Below are 13,608 nucleotides of genomic sequence, written 5' to 3'. Positions count from 1 at the left end.
TTTGCCGACGAGAGTCAGCATGCCCAAACGCTGGTTACAGCGCCGTCGTTAGTCCGCTAAGGGCGTGAGTGAGTTCCTGGAGACAAGACTGAGTCGCCGTATGGGTCCGCTAATGGCTCCAGGACTACTCCGTGGCCACCACCGTAAGAGGTAAAAACGAGAGGGTAAAAGAGAACTGCTGCTTATTCGAGATCCAGGCATTATAGAGCGGCAGACTTAAGACTATGTCAAAGACAATGAGATTGTGTGTGACCCGGAGGTCGATAATAATTAACAATAATATGCGAGCAAGTACAATTTACAATATAAAAACAGACGGAATTCCAAACATGGATATAATCTGATACCAAGTGGAACGAAGAAATACAAGATACACAATGGACAACAGGTGAACAAATACATACAAAGTTTAAATGACTGAAATCACTTGACCTGGCACGTTAGGCGTGACTTTTTGTATAGGTGAAGAAAATGGGACGCCAACATAGAAAACTTGCTCAGCAGAGACTTAGCGAATGACGCGTTCGATGGAGACTCCACTGACGGCTCTGTAGGTGGCTTTACAGTTTCATTTATATTGTTACTGTATCTTCTAATTTTTATTTTTTATTTTTACAAACCAAAAGATAAAGGCAAACGTGTGTGTTGGGCATGCACTTATTTGATGGCATCGGCTAACTTCCTGGAGGTTGTTTGGTTTCATGTTTTTTTTTATATTTATGATACAGTAATTCATATATTGTTATAGGATATGTACAGTACTGAGTTATAGTAGAGAGAGAGAGAGAGACAGAGGGAGGGAGAAAAGAGAACAATAACTGAGGTATGTTTACATCGAAGCTTAAGTACAGTAACATACACTCTCATTCCCTTTTTTATTTATATTTTATGCTACTGTATTTTTACCGTATTTTCAATTTTTTTAATTTTTACAAACCAAAACATAAACGAAATTATGTGCACAGAGTATGTACAAACGCACTCCCTCATCTGATGGCATTGGGTGAACTTACTGGTGGTAGTTTGCCTTCGTTATTCTTTACCCCTACCCTGCGTTTTATGAAATGATATGGTAACACCGCAATGAGTGCCATTTGTCTTGTAACGACGGACGTGAGTGGTCGAGCTATTGGATGCCAATGCTCATATTTTTAAAACACTAGTGTAGACAATATGTTAATGATATACGAATAATAGTTCACATTACAAGTGAAATGAGTTGATTTTAAATAAATAGACAAATAATGTAGTAACAGAGTAATAAAAATAGCAATGGTGAAAATGTTATTCAGTCCTGATTAGTCATACATCGTCAATCTTGGTTACATTCAGGTGTTGCAGGCGTTTGCTGAAGTCCAACTTTAGTTCAGTAGGTATTGGGGGTCAGTTTCAAAACATAATTATTCGAATGGAACGTTTTACATAATCCATCAGCATATTAAGTAATGAGATTATAAACCGCAAATTTCAAGACCTATAAAATATAATTTCATAAAGGCAATTATGACAGCCATTGACAGGTTATAATATGGAAGGTGTGGGCAAAAATTAATAGACAACCTGTTGCATAAAGGAACAAGTATATCCAGTGTCACTCATACATATTTTTTTTATTCGAGCCACGTCTCACCAGAGAGAGCAGCCTGGATGGAAATTTCTCAGGGCGGTAACAACACACCTTAACCACCCTAATGCTCTTTATGTCAGTGGTAGATAAGGTTGCCCACCGATGAATTCAGTACTTAGATATAATGAGAGAGAGAGACTGAACTATGGTTGGGTTTATTTCCTGTCAGTTTCATATGTATTATTAAACAATACTATATAGACCGGGTGACTCTAGTTCAATTACCGCCCAGAGAAATTTCCATCTAGGAAAATAAAAAAATATATGAGTGATACTCTGGATGTACTGTATACATCCGGTTGCCCATTAATTTTTCCCCAAACCTTCGTATCATACTTATATCGTAATTACTTTTATGAAATTATATTTATAGGTCTTGAAATTTGCGGTTTATAATCTCATTACTTAATAAATTGGTGGATTATGTAAATCGAAAGCGTACTTCCATTCAAATAATTATGCTCTGAAATTCAGCAAACGCCTGCCACACCTGAATGTAACGAAGTTTGACAATATATGATTAATCAGGACTGAATAAGATTTTTACCATTGCTGTTTTTATTACTCTGTTACTATACTGTTTTTCTATTTATTTAACAACTCATTTCACTTGTAATGTGAACTATTATTCGTATATCATCAACATATTGTCTACAATAGTATTTAGAAAATATGAGCGTTGGCATACCAATAGCTCGACTATTCACGTCCGTCGCCAAGAGCAAATTGGCTTTATTGCTGCGTTACACCATACCATTTTCATAAAACATAGGGTAGGGGTAAAGGAATACTTTGAGGCAAGTGTACCAAGGCTTCAGTTATTATTTATAGCACAAGATCTTGCCTACATGTGCAAATTTACATTTTAAATATTTTTATGGTAATTAAAAATGAAATAACAGTAAATCAAGCAAACAAAAAAAAGCAACACATGATACAGTACTGCCCTAAGAAGCACACACAAACACAGAGCAAAAGAGGTAGAGAGAAAAGAAGAATTAGCTTTAGCGACTGCTATTAGCTCAGAGCTTGATGTCATTTACCATGTCGTGAAATGTCACGTCGTTTATCGCTTTTTATTGGCTGATATGGATACGTCATCAATTTAAGAGTGTATGGAAGAAGGTGCCATCGAGGACAACCTCTAGCACATTTTTGCTTGAACTAGTCGGTGTGATTGTGTACTCGATGCTATATCCTGAGCCTTTATTTCTTTTGCAGTGCCTGTAGCATTGCATGTCCTGCTTGTATTGTGTGTGGTGCTGTGCATTGTGTATATTCCATCTCGTCCTGAGAGGGCGAGGAATATGTTTACACTTAAACAGAAATTAGAAATTGTTGAAAGGATGGAGTAGGTTGGACCTAAATACGTATAGTTGAAGGAGTATGGTATTGCCATGTCAACCTGGCTTAATATTAAGACCTCAGGACAAGCTGAAAAAGTATGTGATGGAATTCAGCTTAGACGGCGACCAGGAGTCAAGCCTACAAATTCATGGTAAGACCGAACGTTAGACTTAAGCCAAGTCACGAACACTAGTAAAATTAACATAGAGATGAATCTACTATATACCCGTATTCGTTGGTTTAAATAGTCATCCTGTGAAAAGGCATCAAACATATTTTTCTCACTTCTGGAATCACTTTAGACCGTACTATCACAGTTCACGAAAAATGGAATCAAGATAGTGGGCAAATTTATTTTTCTTTTTAAATTTCTGAAGAGTTTCACTGAAGGAGAAGGTTCTAGTTGTAAGAGGAATACATTTAGCATTTGCCAATTTGTTAATTGGTTATCTAACTAGAGAACAATTAGTGATTAAAAAGGGTTATAAGACATCTAGAAGAAAACAGACTCAACAAAACTCTCTGTTAAAAAGCATTCTAAAGAAAGAAAATACAGAGGAAAAGTATCAAATATGCAGCAGGAATTCTCATTAAGAAACTTACTTGAAATCAGAAAGAGATTTAAGAATTAAACCTGGAGAAAGCGCTTAGACAGAATGTATAGTAAATACAATTTTTGAAGGGAAGGAAATTCTTACGCTTACAGAAAGATCACAAGTAAATGGAGTATATTACTCCTCCATCTTACATGAAATTAGATAGGGTAAAATAGCTTTGCAGGTTATAAAAGAGGAGGGAAGATTATGTTAACACAAGGCAGAAATAGGTCTATAGATGCATACACTACTCCTATTGAAGTTAGACAAGGAAACTATAGCATCAATCAATAAAGAGGGTGAAAATTCAACCCATGAAACAGAACTGAGAAGAGTTAAAATATGGAGTCACTTCAAAAATATTAAAGAAGGTTATGGTAGAGTGAAACTCATAGAGCTACTGAGTGAGTGTAAGGATATAGTTGCCATATATGGAGACACACTAGGCAATACAGATGAGATAACCCATAGAATAGATATTCCACAAATTACCAAAACAAAAAATGGAAAAGGAAGGAATAATAGAACCGTCCAAATCTCCGTGGTCTTTTTCCAATCTTGCTAGTTCCAAAAAAGGACAAAACTTACCGAGTAGTGGTAGATTTCAGGAAGTTGAACAAGATAACAGAAAATGATCCTTTTCCAATGCCATCCATGAGAGATCTTATCAGATCCACTGGATCCAAGAAATATTTTACTAAAATAGATCTGCTACAAGGAGTTCTACAAATCATTAACTGTTTTTTCCACTAGTAATGGTAGATATCAGTACATAAGAATGACTTTTGGTCTATGTCAAGCCCAGTGACATTTGTGAGGTTAATGGATAAAATTTGATTGGTTTTACTACAAAGATGTGTGCCTTGTTATATAGATGATTTGATAGTAGCCACAGATACCATTGAACAACATATAAAGCTGGTTAGAGAAGCCATAAAGAGATTGAGGAGAACAAATCTAAAGTTGAAATTAAAGAAATGTACTTTTCTTATAAGATAAATAGACTATCTGGGACACACACTAAGTGAAAGAGGTGTGGAAGTAAACGGCTTAAAGATTAAGTCAATTAAAGAGTATCCTACACCTGGATGTAGGGAAGATGTGAAGTCATTCTTGGGATTAGTAGGTTTTTACCGGAAGTATATAAGGAATTTTGCGACCATCTGTTCCACTCAACAACCATGCAACAGAATGCATCTGATGAATTTAAGAAAGACTAACACATTCACCAGTACTTAGTTTTCCAGACTTAGGCGAATTCGTCCTAAGTAAATAGATGAAGCTCTGTTGTACAGGAGCACATAACAAAGACATGATGTGATAAATACCATGCTAGCTTTTTATTGCAGTAGAAAATTAAAACTTACCGAAGAAAACTACTCAGTAACAGACAAGGAGTCTGTAGCCATAATAGACGCTTTAAAGCACTTCAGATATATCATATTTGGTTGTAAGATAACTATCTTCACCGATCATTCTGCTGCAGTAGAAATGCTCAAGAATCTAAATTTTCCTGACATAGAGCTAGTTGATTTATGACTGCCCTAGGATATGACATAGAATTAAAATATGTTCCAGGGAAGATGAATAAGGTAGCAGACGCATTATCGAGATACACTCCTCAAGGAATCGGTATAAATATGATCAGTCAAGATTAAAATCAAGTGAACCTATAAGCAGTGTGTTCACTATGCACTATACAGAAGAGCTTTCTATGTCAAACTTCATAAGGGAACAAGCAAAGGTTGAAGATTTAAAAGAAATCTATCAATTTGTGAAGAACTAAAGGAAATTTGATCAACAATGATAATTAGAATTAAGTAAAAGGATTGGATGCCGCATTGGTGAATTGGATGTAATAGGTGATGCACTAATCTGGATGTGTCAGGAACTTGATCCATTTAGATCATTTTAAGATGTGGCCTATGCAAAGCTAGTACCTAAGTTTAAGTAGTAAAGTCATTGAATTAATGCATGATGATCCCCTAAGAGCTCACCCAGGATGAGATGTCAGGACTGTAAAAAGATCCTTCCATTGGAAAGGAATATGTAAAGATGTTAACAACCATGTGAAAAGCTGCAATACTTGCAACTGTTACAAAGGAAGAACAGATAAAAAGTACCCTTTGGGAAATATCCCTCCACAAACTCCATTTGAAAGAGTAGCCATATATCCTACTCATGAACCTCCAGCTGACTACCGGTAAAGACATACATATGTGTATTAAGAGAAAAAAAATTAAGAAAATCAGAACTAGATACTAATTGTTAAAATTGAACAATGTTGTTTAACCTGTACTAGTGAAAGTCAAGAGAGGAATAAAATACAATAAAATGCAATAAAAAGTTATTTAAATGATTAAAGAAAGATACAGGATTAAAAGAAAAACAATTCGACTGGCTACTCATTGCTGCAAAGTGATGGGTTTTCTCTGATGGCAAATAGCTTCTCAATTGTGGGGATTTGCGTGTCAGTAAACTGACTCGCTAATAGGAAGAGTCAGTATTCGAGAATGGTCGTTAATGGGAAAGTTTGTGAATGACATCAAATGCTTTTAAGATATGTAGTTTGTTCAAATTGATCGGCTTATGTTCAAATTATAGAGACCAGAAACTGGTGTTTAGATTTTCTTTCTTTATTTCTTTAAATTTCAGCTGAAAATCCTTTGAAAATTCAGTTTTTCTTTCTTTCCTTAAATCTTCACCTGAAAACCCTTAGGGACAGTCAATAACTCAAACCCAAGTCATCCAAAGGGAAATCAGCCTACAGAGAGAGACTAGTTATAGGAAAAGATAATAAATAGATAAATAAATAAATAAATAGATAAATAAATAAATAAATAAATTTGAGGGAAAGACAATAACACCGGTACACCTGAATTCAGAGGTCAGCAGAAAGCGGGAATGAATTTGCTATTGCTATTTTCTTAAACATTTGGAGACCAGAAGGTTCCACAACTACATTAGGTAAATTTGTCCACATTTAGTTGTAGCCGAGATAAGACTTATAAAACTGACTAGGCCTAATACTATTAAACATAAAACATAAACTCCACACTCCTGCAACAGTCTACTGAGTGTTGAAAGCAAAAACAGCTAGGTCAGGTAAAGAAGGCTGCAGAGGATGTTTGTCTCTGTAGTGCTTTTTATGCAACAAATACAATGAACTCACTTTACATCTATGCTACAAGTCAACATTAAGACTTGGCAAAATAAACATGACTATAGCATTATTCTATCCAAGAGTTTCACATGAGAGTCAGCACCAGAAGACCACACTGAGGAAGAAAAGACTTAAAACACTAAGATATAATAACTTCGTCACGAAATATTCGAAAACATTTCTGGAAGGTATCAACTTTTTGAGAAACAGAAAAAGCCATATTGTATATATGCTTCTCAAAAGTCAGTTTCCTGTCAAAAGTTACACTTAGAATATTAAGTCACTGACATTAAAACTGTGCCATTTAAATGTAAATCAGGATGCAAAGGCAAAGGTGTTCTGGGTAGACTATCATACTTTGAGTTTTAGAAGGGTTAAGTTTTATGACCCAAAGCTACGTGCCAGATCTCTGTTCAGTTACATAACCACAGTTCTAAGACGTGGAGAAGGAACAGCACTTAAGAGAGTAGCATCATAGGCTCATGCAATCAGTTTTCTATTATAAAATACCTTACAGCAACTATGAACTTATTTATAGACCACAGATAACTGTGTTTCTTTGGGTACACTATCTTTTAACTTGAAAACTTTTTGTTTTATATTTTGGACCAGTTTATAACTTTGAGACTGACTTGAAGACAAATTCTATAGTGGTTTTGATGATTCTGGGACTTGAAGAAACGTTATCTGTGTAAGGCAAGGAACAATGAATATTATCAACACTGGAAGACGCAGAGATATTAATTTTAAAGTTTTTTTGCCAATATACATGACGGGGAATTTAGTGTTGAATCCATTAAGAAATAGGATCACTTGATACAATCAAATTAAAAACGTACATTAAAATAATCCGGACAAATATGCAATGCCCTTGTTACTAAAGTTTTTATTAAATTTTCAAAGCCGGCTATTTATGAAAGGTGGAAATTTATTGAGAGATTCCAGAGGTTGGTTTATAAAACCTCATTCGAGACCATATTGTACATCTATAAATATTAATTTTCTTTGTCGCTATTTGCCTGATTAAAGTTTAAATGCTCCGGGAAACAAAGTGACTAGATTTAAAATTAAGGTGTCGTCGATAAAAGTTGTCTGAATTAGAAGGTCGGAACGACACTGATCATTCATCTAACCATCTAACCCCGCGATGCTCAAGAAAGGCAACTCTATCCTCTTTAGGTTTATGAGTCTTATTAAAGATGAAAAGCATTCGGTTGTTACAGTTATCCGTAGTCTGTAAATACGTGTGCAGTTGCTGTAATGCAAAAGATGTTGGAAAATCTAAAGTCCCGTTTCGGGTCCATGCATTTGAACGCTATTAATTGATTATAAATAAACCACTTCTAACAAAGAATCATTGAAATGTCATTCCCGTCAGCACGACTGTCCTCTGGAATACTGAATTCTTTCACCCGATCCTATCCCCAAGAATACTGAATTCTTTCACCCGACTATCCTCTGAATACTGGAATTCTTTCACCTGACTATCCTCTGAATACTGAATTCTTTCACCATTTAGCCAGCTGATGTAACTAACGTAGAAAACCAAAGCAGAAATGCTTTTACCAACAGAGAAACCATCACCTTCTAACATTAAGTGGCTGCTGACTTGTATTTATGTTTAGCTTATTCAAATAACTGTAATCATTATTGTATTTTATTTCTTGCTTAAATTTCGCATATACTATATATATATATATATATATAGGAGAGAGATATATAGAGGTATATATATATATATATATATATATATATATATATATATATATATATATATATATATTTTGTATATGATTAATATTTCTGAGGAAGGCACATAATGTGACTGATGCTTGGAAAAAGTGATAAAGAGAAGGTAATATTAAAATCGTGCACAATTTTTCTTGGAGACAATAAGATTGTGAATTATCATATATAAAAAAAGTGGGTATGAGTCAGTCCTCTGAACTTGAATACAGCTGTGTAATGAATCGGCAAAGCTTCAGTGCGTTACCGATTTTACGTGAAATTATGAGATTTGAAACATTAATTGGCTTTTTATACATATTTATTTATCATCAATGTTGCTCCTTCATCCATTTTTGCTGAATTTTACTGGTCCCTATGCTTTAAAAGGACAATTATGATTCTACCTTTTTATTATAAAAACATTCAGTGAAATATTTTAAAATTTACCTTTATTTGCAGCACAGTGATTGTCAGTTGCAGTGAAAAAGATTCAACTGTTGCTTTTTATGATCTGGAATGGGATGGTTCCATTAAAGGACGGATTCATATCCTAATGCCTTCCAACACTCCTTTGGCACAACACTTTAGAACTGTCTGCACGGGGGAATTGGGACCCACATACATAAACAAGAAATTCTGTGATGCAGGAAATTCACAAGAAAGAGTGGTGTCATGTGAATCGTACAACGACAGTAGTACCATAGGGTGTATAAACCATTTAAGACAAATAAATATTAGGGATAAATTATACACGTGTGTACCTGAAACTGGAACTATTTGGATGAATCAGGATGGTACAATCCACATCGTAACTGGTTCAGTAAATTGTAGTCAGTATGTCAGCGTTTTTGGAAAAGTTCAGACGGAATTATTTTGTTGAAAGATGCTTGCAGAGCTATTGCTAAGTGGATTCAGAGGCATTAAAATCGTTGAAAGTGGTGCTGCCTTGCAAGTCTGGGACTCGAATTTGTTTGAAAATTTCATCCTCATATCCCAAGTCCTTCATTGCTCTGTTTCCATTTGTAGGATGGGTAATTCAGTGCAATTTATACATCATCATTTGTTAAAACGTTAAATAAAGATAGAAAATGATCATCTTTCTCATATTTTGATTTTGTGGCTCATATATAATATATAATCCTTTTTCAGTTTTCTTTAATGATATGAAAACCTTGATCTCGTAACTTTGTCAAGTATATTTCATCATTATAATGCAGATTCTGTAAGGGCTTGAGGATGAAAATTTCCGAAAAATTTTAATATAAGAAAAGAAATCTTATGTGGATCTTGAAAATTTATATTATAACATGTAAAAGTTCTTTAATTTACAAACTGCATAAACTGTCATGGCTCCTCAAGACAGAAGGACAGAATTGAAATCAGGATACTGTATTGTACTTCAGCCAAATCCGCCAAGTTTCTATCTTACACCATTCCTCAGGGGCCTAAAATTTCCGTGAAATGATGGGTTTGTACCAAAAAGTCATTGTTATTTAAAAAAAAAAAAAAAGCATTACATTATCAGGTAAACTCATCATTTCATTTTCACACTTACAGCTGCTGACATGAAAGGATTCAAGCTGGATTGTAAGAAATGCAGTTCAGGGTTCTTCAGGGGTGTGAACTCTAGAACTAAAAAGTCTAGTGATCCTGAAGTATTAGATTTGAAAATGCTATAAGAAACACATAGGAACCTTGTTAGTAATACCATAATTTGTACTTTTCATGGCTAATAAATGGGGACCTGAAAATTTACTTGCTTTACGTATATAGCGCTTAGGTGAATAATCCAAGAATTATGGTTGAAAAATTATATATATACTGTATATATATATGTGTGTGTATGAATATATATATTTTTTATGCACATACATATACATCTATACACATATATACATACACACAAACACACACATATATATATATATATATATTATATATATATATATATAATATAGTTATATATATATATATATATATACATATATATATATATATATATGAGAGTGTTATATATAGCATATATATATAATATATATATGTTTCATATATATATATAATATATATATATATATATATATATATATATATATATATATATATATATATATATATATATATATATATATTAAATATTACTGCTGTTCATTTCCTCAATGTATTTCTTTGTATCAGAGGAACCAACGTCCTGCTAGAAGTGCCAACCACGTAGGCAAGTTTAAATTGTAACGCTTGCTAAGTGTGGGAAAAAGGATAGTAGCATTTAGGCATTTCCTTATATAGGAAAGTTTCCATATCAGCCTTAAAAATAGGTGGTCCTAAAGTCCTTTTTCCTTTCTACCTGTCTCTCTTGGCGAATGTTTTTAATAGAGCGTAGACGCTAGGGCATGATCAGAAGCCTGTTTTTGACCTAGGCTGTATTGAGAACAGGCAGAGAGAAATTAGCCTCCGAATCGAGCAGATCGTCGAAGGTGGCTTGTCACCGCCTTTGTGCATTATTTTATTACTGAATGGTGGAGCAAGAAACACTACACGCAACTTCACCACGCCCGCTGTATGCGTGAGAATCGCCAGCCTACAGAAGTTCAGGTGCTGTTCGGAAACTTGTCCATTCTTTATCCTCTTTCTGTATTTCCCAATCTTTCTTTGTTTCATTCTCCAGCCACCATTTAGGTAACCGCTTCAAATGGTCTTATTTAAGCTAAATTTATTATATTAAGAAGGTGAAATGAATGAGCCCAGTAAGCCTCGGGATTTAGGCAAGCAAGTAATTTTTAATACTTGGTATGTAAGGTGCCTAGCGCCATTGTTTGGAACCTGCTGAAGCTTTTTTGTATTTAACACATCTTAACAAGTAGAGATTTTTTCTGAGTCCGCAGTTGGTGACGCTTAATTATAAAAGTCTTTATTCCTTGAATTAGCTTTGTTAAGGTTAATTACCCTTAACTGGCGACCTTTTACACGACTAACGTCTGTCTTTGAGGATAACTCAGATTTCAAGAGACAGGGTTACGTATTCTGGCATGCAGGTGAACTTACGTAAATTAACCAATAACTGATCAGCCAAGACACCCATCGTAACATTGACGACCTTATGAATCTAAAGTAAATTTTAGAGAAAGAATCTAGAGAAAAAGGAAATTAATACATTTAATTCCAAATATATAAAAGTCAGATATTGAATTCCATTTTACTTTTTCCAAACAAGGAGCCAGGCAGCAATAATAAGCAATAAGAAGCATCACTTAGAATAACAGGTATAGTGAGAATTTTATGCAGGTAGAAAGGGCAGCATCGAAACAGAGTGAGTCATAATTAGTAATGTTGTGAGAAAGGGCATTTTTACCACGCTCGACCATTCGCCAGTATATCATCCAAGTAACGAATCCTGAGACTGAAAGGAGCCCATTTCATGTACACAAAGTAATTTAGTAATCGCTACGGCAATTCCACCATATATTTACATATCGAATCATTCAAAACACTGTGTCGGTGAAATAGTAAACGAACGATATAGTAACCTTGCCATAAAATACATTTTTTTTCAGTAAAGTAAATTTGGTCCCATCCAAACCACACAAATCCATTTCATTGTCCCAGTAGCCACTCCTTAAGCGGACGGACGTTTTCGCCGTGGAAAATACAATAACAGAAGACATTGTTTGGTAATTTGCTTCTTCCATCCTAACGAAACGTTGCGCATGATTGGTATATTTAGAGTAAAAATCTGGATACCGCATTTGTTTCTGTTCGTTGTTTTGAATTTGTGCCAAAAAGAAAATACCCGCCATCTTGATTCCTCCCATGTCCAGCGTTATTCAGAATTGTTGAACTAAAAGTGAAAATACCACTACTTGGGGGTTCCCGTGACCGCCAAAGGTTTTGAATCAGCCTAACGGGATTTGGCCATCTTAAGACCTTGTTATTGACTCATTGTTGTGAAGAGCTCTGTTTTCAGCCACCTTTTGGGTCTACTTTCTTTGGCATAGTAGACCCACCTCGCAATATCTTAGCTAGACAGACTTCGGTAGACAAAACCAAGATATAATTTAGTCAGGGAAAGATAGGCCTTAGTTAGGATTAATACAATAACAAGTTCCTATACAAATACCTGCGGGAAAAAACCATATAAAAGGAATTTTAAATTTTACGCTAAAATCTTGTGATGTCACGTTGGCTCCTTTGAGGGTCACATAAAGCATCGCTCAGGAAGCCAAGACGACGTATCCGCCTTTTATTTAGAACCATGCCATTGTGCAATTATAAAATCTTTGCTTAACCTGTTCTCAAGCAGCAAGAAATTAGCTGATTGAAAATCTTCTTCATTCAAGTAAGCTGTGAAGTGATGGAACTTCGAGGTAATGGACCCGCTTCAAAGGAAGACGCAATGGACACAGAAATTAAATGCACAAGTAAAAGAAATACCTCTGTCCCACAAGTCAGATGAGGACAAGTTGCTTTTACAGTGATAAATTGCTCGCCGACTGAGCCTGGTACCCTACCCATAGTGAAACCATAGTTTTCACTCCTCTGAAAGAAGAGCGTTAGCTGGGACCAGCCACTCGAGTACCTTTAGAAAAAAAAAACCCAAATTCACTTTATTCCACAGTGCCAATAATTTGCTGCACTGTCAACAATTGAATAGCTTACTTCTCTCTCTTTACCTTCCCTTTCTCTCATTCAATTGTTACACTCTGCAGGGGTCTTGTGAGTGCCTTTCCTCCTATATGTTTGTGCTGACTCTGTGCAGAGGGTCCCGAATACATTAAGACCATAGTGCCACCAAGCAATATAAGAAAATAAATAAAAACCAAAACAAAGGGAACGCGAGAAGAGAAAGTTCTTCTGAACCCAACCTGCACCAGTGCCTAAGGATACTTTGAGTGCCACCAGTGTGACCTGTACATGGCGACACCAATCACAGTGCCACCTTTTGGAAAGTGGGGTGCCACGTTATCGAAGAGACTTCCGCGCCCAAGTACGCCCAGTCGACCTCGGTTAGGACGCTCTTCCCACCAGAACCATGCAGCAGAAATTATAAAACCTTCCTGTGCTGGGATGGCGGCAGGTCCACTGGCTCAGAACTTACCACCTGGCCAAGGAGCAAGTGGACGACTTGGTCAAGTGGGGTAGCAAGAAAGACTCTA

Source organism: Macrobrachium rosenbergii, chromosome 12, assembly GCF_040412425.1.
Source record: "Macrobrachium rosenbergii isolate ZJJX-2024 chromosome 12, ASM4041242v1, whole genome shotgun sequence".
NCBI lineage: Eukaryota > Metazoa > Arthropoda > Malacostraca > Decapoda > Palaemonidae > Macrobrachium > Macrobrachium rosenbergii.
Note: the sequence above shows the minus strand (reverse complement) of the source record.